Source organism: Pteropus medius, unplaced genomic scaffold (assembly GCF_902729225.1).
Source record: "Pteropus medius unplaced genomic scaffold, Ma_sr-lr_union100, whole genome shotgun sequence".
NCBI lineage: Eukaryota > Metazoa > Chordata > Mammalia > Chiroptera > Pteropodidae > Pteropus > Pteropus medius.
The window spans coordinates 4,515,582-4,527,259 of NW_024349797.1; the positions used below are offsets into that span (position 1 = coordinate 4,515,582).

The following is an 11,678-nucleotide window of genomic DNA, read 5'->3' on the forward strand; positions in this document are numbered from 1 at the left end:
TTCCTTCCTTCCTTCCTTCCTTCCTTCATTCCCTTATTATTTATGGGGGACCTACTATGTTCTGAGCACTGCGTGTGGCACCAGGGTTACAGCATTTAGCGTCACAATCAGCTAGACATGAATGCAAACAGCGGAGCTTAAGCCTTAAGGCACACATTAAATAAATACCCACACAAACATTGCCATTGTAATGCCTTCTGAGACCGAAGAGCACAGTAACACAAGGGACAACGTGGCAGTGGTGTGGCTGGGAACCAGCTCCTCGGTTAATGTGATTCTCGTTATGTAATAATAGGTCCCCCTGCCTACGGCTCTGAGAGAACCAATGGGACACTGCACACAGACGCCTTGGCCCCTGCCAGGCCCTACGTGCTCCAGACCATGACGGGGAGTGGCCATCGCTGTCTCTGAGGCTGGTGGGAGGCCTGGAGCCCGCGATGAGGCTGCAGAAAGGAGCGTCTTGCACCGGCTGTGGCCTGAGGCATCTGCCAGGCTGAGAAGTGGCTGCTTTCTGGTCCCTGTCAGGGCCACCTTCCCTGTGGCCTGGCACCGCCCGACGGCCCAGCTGCCACTGCCAGAGTCGAGCAAAATTCCCGAGTCACTCCCGGACTCAGGCTGCCACCAGCCCCCTGGCTCAGGGGATTGAACAGCCCCAAGAGCAGTTCCCCCGCCAGGTGCTGGCTGAGCCAGCTGCTGGGCAGCGGAGACAAAGAACAAAGCCGTCAGGCTTGGCTTTGTGGAGGCCTGGTTGGGAGCAAAGCGACTCTGAAGTCCCCCACTCCCTCCCCACAGAGAAAACGACACTGATGGGGGACAGAAGGCCACGGCAGGAACTTCTCTGCCACCAGCCCCCCACCCAGAGCTCTGGGGTCGGCACATCGTGGGCAGCTCGGGGGAGCCCCAGACCCAGGCACCACCCCAACCCTCCCCTGGACATCTGGGATGGGCGGTATTGCATGAGATCGAGAGGCCCCAGGCCTCCCTGCTGCCTCAGTTTCTCTGGGAGGAAGGTCAAGATGAGGCATCAGACACTGGCCGCTGAGGACGGTGTTAAGACGTTAAGGAGCAGAGCAGGTGCATGTCTGTCCGGACCCATCTTCCAGCTGAGATCTCAAAGACAGTCTATGGTCCAGGAGGAGAGACACAGGATAGGACGGAGGAGGGCCGGGGTTTCTGGGAGCAGGGCTGGTTCATGGGTACAACCCATGGAGTCACACAGGGCCCCATTCTTAGAAAGGTTCTGGGCTTGGCTTCAGGCTCATCTTGTCACTGTCTTAAAATCCTTAATTATTTTTAAACGAGCTATGTAGCTGGTGCTGCCTGCGGGTGTGGACTTCTGCGCACAAAGGGCCTTCCTGTCTGGGAACCAGGAACGGAGGGGTTGGAGCCCCCCAAGTCATCATTTTCCCCACAACAGCTCCAATGAAGGTGAAGAAATTAGAGAGGCCTCCTCTGGACTTTGGCCAGATGAAATTTGTGTTTCTGGAAGAGAGAAGAGAGAAAGAACAGCCCCAACTTCAACAGGTTGCAGGTAAGGCCAGGAAGAAAGAAGGACGTGCTCCTCTTCCTCAGGCCCTGGGCTGCCTCTTCCACAAACGGGGTGGTGCGGAGCACTGCCGGGCTCCTTCAGCTGGAACTCACTGCTGGAGGAGGCTGCAGCTCTGAGGCAGGTGGGCAGAGGGGAGTGTGGGGAGGAGGGCGGAGGTGGTGAGGCCTCAGAGGCCAGAAAGAGGCTCCTCAAAGGCCTCAGCCAGCAGGGCCAGCCCAGGCCCGCTCTGGCCTCTGGTCTCCAGCCAGGAGGTAATTCAGAAATTTCTTCAGACTGCTGCTGGGGCCTGCTGGCCTGGCTCCCCCTGCCTGAGCCAGCCTGCATGGGCTGGATACAGTCCCGGTTTCTACCTCCCAGAGGCCAGCCAGCTGCTCCGGTGGCCTCCCCCTCATTCACGGCTGGTCCAGGGTCAGACAGTGCCGGGAAATGAGCTAGCAGGAGGGGAACTGGCCCCAGGTCCCTGGCCAGGGCTGGGGAGGATCCAGATTTCATAGAAGAAGAAGCAAGGGGACCTAACCCTGTGAGTGTTGGAGGTGAAAGCGGTGAGACTCAGCCTCAGGGGTCTGCCTGAGGCTCAGCCTGGAGCCTGGCCTGGCTCTCAGAAGCCAGGCCCAGCAGAGTCTGCCTTCCCGGGCAGAGATCAGCCAGGCCAGACAGAAGCCAGAAGCCCTGGGGCAGGACCTTTCTCAATACTCCCACCTTCTGTCCCTGAGGCTGAGAACTGGGCCACCTTGCTCAGCATCTCTGAAGACCCTGGGCTATTAATCCCCTCGCTGCTAAAATGCAAATGTTCCTGGGAGCCTCGCATGCCAGCCTCCACTCCGCCTTGCCTTCTTCAGATTTGTGGGAAGTTTGTGGCCAGCGGACCTGGAGTAAGACCCGGAGAAAAGGGCGAGGGAGGAGATTTGGTGAAACTGGCAGCCAAGACACGTTTCTGTAAGGGAGGATGGAAGCCAGCAAGAGGAGGATGAACTTACCAGTTTCAAAACGCGGCCCTGGCTGGCTTCCCTGCCATGGCCCCAGCTCCCAACCACACGTCAGCCTCCGCCTCCTTCCCCCCTCCTCCCCTTCTTTCTCCTCCCAGCTCCAGCCGGCACTGTGGCTCCCTCGGGCCCCTTATGCTTCTGAGGCCTCTCACAGTTTCAGAGGGTTTGCCAAGGCTGCTTCTCGTTGGCTGCTCTCCTTCTGTGTACCCTTCCATTGTCACAGACGGGGAAACCAAGGCCCAGCAAGGTTAGGCGAGGTTACCAGCTAAGTCACAGAGTCACAACTAAAAGGCACGGCTCCTGCCGCTAGCTTCACGGAGAGCCTCCCTGGACACGGCAGCAACGTTTCGAAGCGCAGCCGAGCTCTGGAGTCGGGTCCCAGCTTTGCCACTTACAGGCCACAGGGTCTTGGGCCAAACATTTGACGTCTCCCAGCAATAGTTTCTCACGGCAAAGGAGAGAAATAGTCCCCTCCCAGGGTCACCGCGAGCCCAGACTCTGCTGGGGATTATGAGGGACTTGGTTCACACCTGGCTCAAAGGAAGGGGTCGCTTAGCTGATCTTGCCCACCCCTAACCCGAGCCGCGTCCCCGTATCCTCACTGCTCGGCGACAATTTCAGGCCTGGTTCTCGGACTCAGGGCACTACCAGGCTAGAAGAGATCGGACCATGCCCCTGGAGGAGCTCCCCGGGCCCCAGCTGGAGCTCTGGTCCCCAAAGCAGAAAGCGCAATGTTTGTCTTTCTTGCTTTTCTTCCGTCCCTCGTCCAACTACCACAGATGCGGATGAAAGGTGAGCTGTCTGAACTCCGGAGGCCCCAACTCAAGCTGCCTTCCAGTTTTGAAAGAGTCCAAAAGTATCCTGACTCACCTCTAGGTCTACCAAATCTAAAAAAACTACAGGACATAAACCTTAATTCACCACCTCTGTTAACAAGAGGGTTCCCGGGACAGGCCTCTCCATCTGCAGGGCCTTGGGGGATCCGCAAGCAAAGGGCGGTCCCCTCTGCTCGTCCTGGAGGGCAGCTCTGCCAGTGGCTCCCGCCTGACTCTTGGCCTCATACCTCCAGCCATAAACTGGGCAGACAGAGGGTCTAAGGTCCATGCCGTTGTGCCTTGCCCGGGGTGGTAGGCGGGCGGGGACATAGAGGGACTCAGGGCGCAGGCTCCAGGCCCCATAGGCTTGGGCCCATAAGGCATTTGCCCTGAGCCAGGAGTTACCTTGCTTCGTAGCCTGAAGGCATGGGAGGCAGATCTCCTCACTCTTGGAGATGAGGCTCAGTGGTAAGGAAACTGGGGATTCACCACCCCCTCACACACACAGAGGCACACGCACACACACAGAGGCACACACACAAAGGCACACACAAGCATACATGCACACACATAAACAGGCACAGACAGAGGCATGTGCACACACGTACACATACACAGGAACACACCTGTTTTGGAGAAAGAGGATGGAATCATGGTGTTCTGTCAAAGCCTCTATGGCTTACCTGGCCCTGGGCCCTCATTCTACAGTTAAAGAAATTGAGGCCCAGAGAGAGAAAGGACTATACATCAAAGATCACACAGCCTGCTGTCCAGTCTTTAGCTTCTGGCTATCTGGCCGGGTCACCAAACAACGGGCAATCAAAGCCCTGGCCTGCCTTACCCTGTGGCCAGCAGTAGCGGCTCTGTGTGCGAAGCTTGAAAACGGCTGATAAAATGGGTGTTCTCAGCCCCTGGGCAGTCACAGGATTCTCATTTGGCTGCTGAGGGATAGAGAATGAGGCCACACTGGCTCCTCCGGGGGCCCGGAGGCTGGGGTGAGGGGGGAGCCAGCCCAGCATCCGGAGGCCCCTCCAGGCTCTGTGATTCGGTGGGGTGCAGGCACCCTGGAAGGCGTGAGTCTCCCATCCTACAGACGATAAGAGCACGGAGGGACAGGGCAGGGAGCTGTGGCCCTCAGCGAGTGAGCTGAGGAAAGACAGAGGGCATGGACTTTGGCGTCAGACCCACGGGGTCCAAAGCCTGACTCAGCCACTGGCTGGTTTCCATGACCTTAACCTCACCGTGTCTCTGTTTCTTCATCTGTAAGATGGGAGCAGTCACACCTACCTCACCTGTTGTGCTGAGGAGTAGACGCTGTGTGTGGTCCTCAGCGAGATAGTGGCTCCCGCATGGTCAGCTGTCGATTGCATTTCATAACTTTTCTATGTAGGCGCCTTGTACCTGTGTAAAGAAGTTCCAAAATATAGCAGGTGTTTGGTATGCGTTAGGTTCCTCTCCACTGGGATGCCGTGAGGATGCGTGATGGCGGCATCTCCCGTGGGCATGTCCCTCTCTCCTTCCCCCAGAAAAAACCCTGGCACTTTGCAGGGAAGAACCACGGGGGTGAATCTTAGCGTATCATCTCCCAAGGTCCCTGTGCTTTAAGAGATCCAGGGGGATCCCAGTGGTCATCGTGGGATGAGCAGGAGCCTCAGACCACTGGAATCACCCAGGCCGAAACTCCTGGGGAAGCCTGGACTCGGTTTTCCAGGGACATTAATCCACATTCCTACACTTTGACATGCAAACGTAGATAAACGTTTTTCCCATTACTGAGCTTAATTTTGATCATAAGCCAAATTTGCCCATATATTGCCTCAGATAATATAAAATTTAGTCTGATAACTTCCAGATAAACGTAGTCACTGCAATGATTTCTAAGTTGTTTTACGCTTAAACTCGATTAAAATCACAATTTCTCTCCTTAGCCTCCTCCTCTCAGAGGTTGGTTCTCACTTCGGTGTTCCAGGCAGTTCCCCAGAGCTGATGTATCGGGGTCCAGGGCTCAGTCTTCGTTTACTGTGTGGGGGTTCATGCCCCATCCCTTGGCTTGCCTCCCTAATCAGGACCCTCAGTCTCACCTTGTTCTTGCTGAAAGATCTTGGGGTGCATCCCATGGGAGGATGGGGATGCCCAGTGGGGCTGCCCATGCCCCCGAGTAGCTGTCACTGAATCTCAGGGACTGGCGGGCCTCCCAGGGCTGCAGACAGAAAGCAGGATACCGGTCCCTCTACTCTTATTTATGCAACATCACTGGGGCTTCTCGTGTCCACTCCCCAAAAGATTCAGCCCAGCTAATGGGGAGGAGAGAGGGTCCAGGCAGAGTTCCCCCACCCCGCCCCCAGCTTTCTTCCTCCCTGACCTGGAGACCATCTCTATCCTGGGGGTTGGTGGGGGAAAAAAGGAGAGAAAGGAGGTAATTAGTCTTGCCTGATCATATCTCCCAAATCGTTCCATCTTTAACTTTTTAAAAAATGTAACAGCCTCAAGTTCGACATCTTTATTCATCCTCTCGAGGCTCCATGGCTGAGGAGTGTCCGGAGGTTAAATCATCAGCTAGTGCTTGCCTGTCATCACACAACCCCAGCCAGAGGGGCTGAGTGTAAAACGCCCACAGGAGCTAGTACAGAGAAGTTGGAACCTGCCATCCCCTGCTGCGAGCTTGGGCCCAGAGCCAAAGTGTGAACTGTGCAGCGGAGAGGCTGAGGGCTGCCTCCTTTTTCTGCCAAGGAAATGGAAAAGATGATGGTCTCTCAGCTCTGCCCCCTCCCACAGCCTGGCTTTCTGTATGGCCCCCCGGCTGGCTCCTTACAGAGAACTCCCCTAGATCCTGCTCTGGGCTCTTCCTTCCTTCACAAGGCCCCTGCACCCTGGTCCAGAATGAGAGTGTAGAGTGGGGTAGCCTTGGCTTCACCTGCCTCTACTACCGATGGCCTGTGTGACCTTGACAGGCTCAGGCTGCATAAAACTGTGAGTTTACTTGTCTGTAAAATGGGAGCAGTACTCACACTTCCTTCTCAGGGTGGTGAAAATTAGACGAGATAATGTGTGTAAAGTGCCTGGCTCAGAGTTCTTATTATCATTGTCCCCATCGGCTCAGGGAAACAAGTTAATAAACTGCTCCCTAACAGAGCCATGTAAGGGAGGCCTGCAGGGCAGCTGTGCAGATACTAACCCAGAGGAGGCTCAAACACCGGGCACTAACACATCACTGGTCCTGTGACAGGACGGACACAGCCATGTTCTCCAGCATCTCTCCGGGAAGAGAACCCACTTTGACAAGCTGCCCGGGAGTGGGGAGAGACCTTCGCCAAGGAGTATGTTCAGTACAAAAGCTGTTCACTGAATCGCCTTCCGAAGAGGTTGGTGTGGTCCCTGGCAGGGCGTTTGTTGGCTGAGCAGGGTCAGCAACTTGGGGCAGGGCGAAACTGCCCAGGAGAGTAAAAAAGAAACTGAGGCTGCTGCCAGCCTCCCCTCCTACCCTGCAGCCCCCATGCAGGTCTCAACCTCTCCCCCAAACAAATGTCGAACAGGGACTTCACACGACGTGAAAGCGCTCTGAACTACGAACACGCCAGGACACCCCGCGTCCCAGGCGCGGCCTCCTGTGCTGTGGGGTCCTCTTCTAGCAGAAGTGTAGTCAGATACCAAGATGGGGAGACGCCTGGAAGCAGGTGCGGGACAGAGGCTGGGAAGAGTGTTTGCAAGGCTCCGCCCTTGGATCATCCCCTCTGGATGGTTCACATCTGGCTCTCTGAGGCTCTCCTGGAACCAGGCCACTGGCAGCGTGAGGTCTGCCGCCCTCTGCACACTGCTCCCTCGGAGCCAGGGTGAGGTAAGCTCAGAGAGAGTCAGGAAGCATTTACATCCTTCCAGAGCAATCCAGCGGAGTCATTTTATGTCAGTTGAATCTAATAATGGAAATTTTTTTGGCTTATATTTTTCTATGTCCCTTTGTTCATTTTATTTTTTCCAGTTATTCTTTTGTGTTATATTTTACAAAAGAAATGGCCCGTCATTGATGGGAAATTAAAAAGCAAACAATTGGGCCTCTACTACAGAGAGTTGGAGAAGCTCCGCTCCAGACGTATTTTCATCTTGGTCTTAGTAACCTTTATGTCAACATATTCTATTAAAATGTGCCGCTTAGGAGGTTGGTGTGCGGAGGGGGCAAAACACCCTATGCCCCACCCCCCACCCCAGAAACCCCCCTGACCCTGGCCAGCTCCAGTTCACAGCCCTCTGTCCTCCCCTGGAACGCACAGGACTTTCTGTCTCCACCACTCAATTGGCAATTTAGCTAATTAAAAAACAATAATAATTGAGTGCAAGGCTTTGTGCTATGAAATTAGGCATGCGCCTCCTCGACCTGGCCTCTCGTGGCTACTTTTCAGCCTTTGTTGCCAAGAGGACTGTTTGTGTGTGCGATCCTCCGCTCTCGGATTTGAGGCTCCTGGGGTGCCGAGCCCACTGCCCATCCTTCTCAGCGCCCACCCCGCTGCACAGCACAGGGGGCTGCAGGAGGCAGATACACAAGTGTGCAAACAGCTCCAACAGCGGAACTGCCCAGGAGGTTGGCAGCGGGTGGGGAAAAGGAGATGCAGAGAAACTTCTCTTTCTGCCACATTCAGTTCTAAGCACCAGAGTTTTGTTCTTTTTGTTTTAAAGCATTGATTTTTTTAAGTCATACCTGCACGAGATAAAACATTGGAAACCAACAGAGAGCAGACAATGGAAAGGGAGTGTGCAGCCCCCCAGCCCAGGACCTCTTTTTGGAGGCAACCACTCGCTCCCACCCTCCCCTCAAAGATATCATCTGCATCTACGGGCACTGTCACGTAGCGCTGTGCCCTGGGTCCCATGCCAGTGAGAACGCACCCCACGCCCCTCTGCCCTGAGCCTTTTCTGTTTTCACATATTGCGCATCCAGCTACCGGTTCTCATGTGCCCTTCTCAGAACCTTCTTTCTCATAGATCTAGAGCTGGAAGGTTCCTCTGAAACCTGCTCTTCCAGGGATGTCCGAATGGGGCCTCAGGTGCAGGCACCTGACTGTTGTGTCAGGTCACCTCTGACAGATCTGGGGCCACATCCTTGGCCAAAGGTTAGCGGAGGGTGCCCAGAATTGGTGTTCCTTGCAGCTTGGGAGTCTTGGGGTGAGCCCCACGCCCTGCCAGATTTAGACTGGCTGATTGTCTATGCCTCTCTAGTCACAAGTGAGGAAACTGAGGCTCAGGGAGGGGAAGTGATTGCTCAGGTCACACAAGAAGTTAGTGGTAGGGAGGTCTCCAGCCTGCGGTGGTGTGCGTCCCACTGTACCAGGCCTTAAGGCCCGAAGTAGTTCCGTAGGGCCGCCATAACTAATTCCCACAAACTGGGCAGCTTTCATCAACGGAAATTATTCTCTCACAGTTCAGGAAGCCAGAAGTCCGAAATCAAGGTGCTGGCAGGGCCACACTCCTTCTGAAGGCCCCAAGGGGAGATCTTTCTGTGCCTCTTCCTGCTTCTGGTGGCACCAGGCACTCCTTGCCGTGTAGACGCATCACTCCAAACTGCCTCCATCATCCTGTGTGTCTCTGTGCATCCTCTCATCTTCTTATAAGGACACTAGTCTTTGGATTTAGAGCCCATCTGAAATCTAGGATGATTATACCTCAAGATCCTTAACTTATTATATCCGCAAAGACTCTATTTACAAATATGGTCATACTCTGAGATTCCAGGTAGACATAAATTGGGGGGGGGGCAGTAGGGGCAGGCTGGAGGCCTATTTTGAGCTCCCCATCCCCAGTCTCAGAGGTTCCTGGCAGCCTTAAGCCTTCAGCACCAGCAGACCAAGAGGGGCAGCTTTAGGCCAGACGCTGCACATCCAAGTTGCTGGGCATACTGACCCAGATCCCCTGTGCCAAGTTGGCATCCCCACCCCCAGCTGCTGTAACCCCTTCTTCTGAGAATTGCCCTGGACTAGTGGAGCTGCCTGGCCTGAAATGCTGGTTATTTGCAGACAGAGGCAATGATTGATACCAGGACACAAAAGGCCAGTCTCCTTTTCTCTGGAGGGGATAAACTTAGTGGTGCTATTCATACTCCAGAGCTCTCTGGGGAAAAGGCTGGGGCAGGACCTCAGCTGAACCCACCTGTTTGCCAAGCATCTTCCCTGCCTGCTCCTGTTTCTCTCACTCCCTTACAAGTTCACCTGAGATCCCTTCTCAAAAGCTCATTTGCACAAAAATTCCTCCCTCAGACTCTGCATCTAGGCAACCTGACCTAACATAGTGGGGGAGCAAGACCCTCTGTGACAGGTAGGGGAACAGAGATGGTGGCTCTCCTTCCTGAGTCAGCAACCTCTTCAGCCCTCTACCTCACTCAGCCCTCCCTCTGCCTTCATGGGGTGAGCATGCCTTGGGCATCAGGCACACTCAAAGAGAAGAGGGTGGGGTGGGCGTGACGCAGGACGAAGGGATAAAATAAACAGATATCACCATGGAGCTTATATTATGCAAAAAGCTGCACAGACGTGAGCCAACATGAGAGAAATTACAGGGCAATGTGTCAGCATGCCAAAACCAACCAGCATCTCTTGGTTATCTCTGGGATACGTCACAAAGGGTTTCTGAACAAAAATTCATTTCCAGGTACCCTCACTTACCACTGCCCCACTTGGCCATACTCTTTTGACTACAATACCAGGAGAAGAGGGTCAACGGGTCAACTAGAGTCTGTCTGCCACAGACACCAGGGGTTGGCAGGGCTCAGGATCCACCAGAGCCTAAGCCATTCTTATTAATTAATTGGTTAGTTGGTTAGTTAGTTAGTTAGTTAGTTAGTTAGTTTAAAAGAAGAAGAAATTGGGGGATAATCCAGGCAGAAAGAACAACTTAGACAAGAGCCAAAGAGAGAATGGTTTGGTGAAAGAAGTGCCAGTAATTCTACCAGAAGGCGTGTGAAGAGGCTTGTTGAAGATAAAGCTCCAGAGCCCGGCAGAGAGACCACAGGTAACATGGAGGTCTTTGTCTGCTAAGGGAAGGAGTTAGGACTCCACCTTGAAGGTCGGGTAGCCAGTAAGCAGTGGGTAGCCACAGAAGGATTTTAGGAGGAAAATTACTTGGTCAGATCTTCATTTTAGAAAGACTACTTTGTCAGTGGTTTAGAGGTCTTAGTTATTAGTGTATGTTATTTATTGCTGCATAATACATGACTCTAAAACTTAGCAGCTTAAAATAATGAACATTGATGACCTGACCTGGTTCCTGAGAGTCAGGAATCTGAGCGCATCCACACTGGGTGGTTCTGCATTAGGGTCTCTCCTGAGGTTACATACAGTACAGGCCAGGGGTCTGTCTGAGGCTTGACTGGGGCTGGAGGATCTGCTTGCAAGATGGCTCATTCAGTGCTGTTGGCAGAAGGCTTCTGCTCCTCCCCATGTGGGCCTCCCCTTGGGGCCACTCCCAATATGGCCACTCATATTAGAGCCAGCAATCCAAGAGAACAAAAAGCAAGTCACAGTGTTTTACGACATCACATACAGTCATTTCCGCCATATTCCACTTGTTAGAAGTGAGTCAGTAAGTCCTGCCAATGCTCAAGGGGAGAGGAATTAGCCTCCACCTTCTGGAAGGAGGAATGTCAAAGACTTGTGGACATGTTTTAAAGCCACCATAGGTCATTGGTTAGCCCATAGGCAGAGAGACCAGTTAGGAGACCATAGGAATATTCCAGGAGAGAGATGTCATGGCCTAAACCAAGGCAGGGCAGTGGGAATGGAGAGGAGGGGGTGTCTTAAAGAGACATTATGACACGGATGGCTTATGTACTGCAGGGAGGGAACTCTGATAGATCAGGAGCCAGTCGGCAGGAGCAGTATGTGTCACATATCCCCTCGGAGGAAGAACCCCCAGCATGCGGGGACAACCTGACTGCCTCCACCTGCAATACAAAGAGGGTGGTGGTGACCAACAGCCACCAGGGGTGTTTGGATTGTGGTAGGTTTCCACAGAGCTTGCGGGCTGGAACTAGCACTATCCAGGCTGAAAAATTCCTAGAGTCTGTGTAGGGCTGACCCCTCCACCAGGCTCCATGGGGATCACATGACCCAGGCCTAACCAATGTGAGCGCTGTGTGTCCTTGATCAGGAGTGGACATTTTTGCTGAGTGATTGGAGAAAAAGTACCATCTCACTGCTGAGGTTGCTAGACTGCTGTGATGCAAGTCTGAAGTTGCCGATAGCCATCTGGCCACCAATAAATGAAAACATGGCTGAGAAGGAAGACTATCCAGGGACAAGTAGTGTGGAGACATGGAAGGAAAGAGGTTCCTGGTGACATTATCTG

General features: G+C 53.8%; 2 long non-coding RNA genes across 2 annotated transcripts in view; one reads left to right on the forward strand and one right to left on the reverse strand.

Annotated features, from left to right (window-relative positions):
- Nucleotides 1-7,355, forward strand: part of LOC120619537 (uncharacterized) — a 10,205-nt gene extending 2,850 nt beyond the window's left edge. Inside the window, exons 2-3 of the long non-coding RNA XR_005657533.1 lie at nt 1,303-1,531; nt 6,577-7,355. This is a non-coding gene — a long non-coding RNA (uncharacterized LOC120619537). The remainder of the gene's footprint in view (nt 1-1,302; nt 1,532-6,576) is intronic.
- Nucleotides 166-2,909, reverse strand: LOC120619536 (uncharacterized). Its single transcript, XR_005657532.1, has 2 exons — nt 2,527-2,909; nt 166-2,416 (listed from the first exon to the last, which is right to left on the reverse strand). It is a non-coding gene; the product is annotated as an uncharacterized LOC120619536 (long non-coding RNA).
- Nucleotides 7,356-11,678: the final 4,323 nt, after the last annotated feature.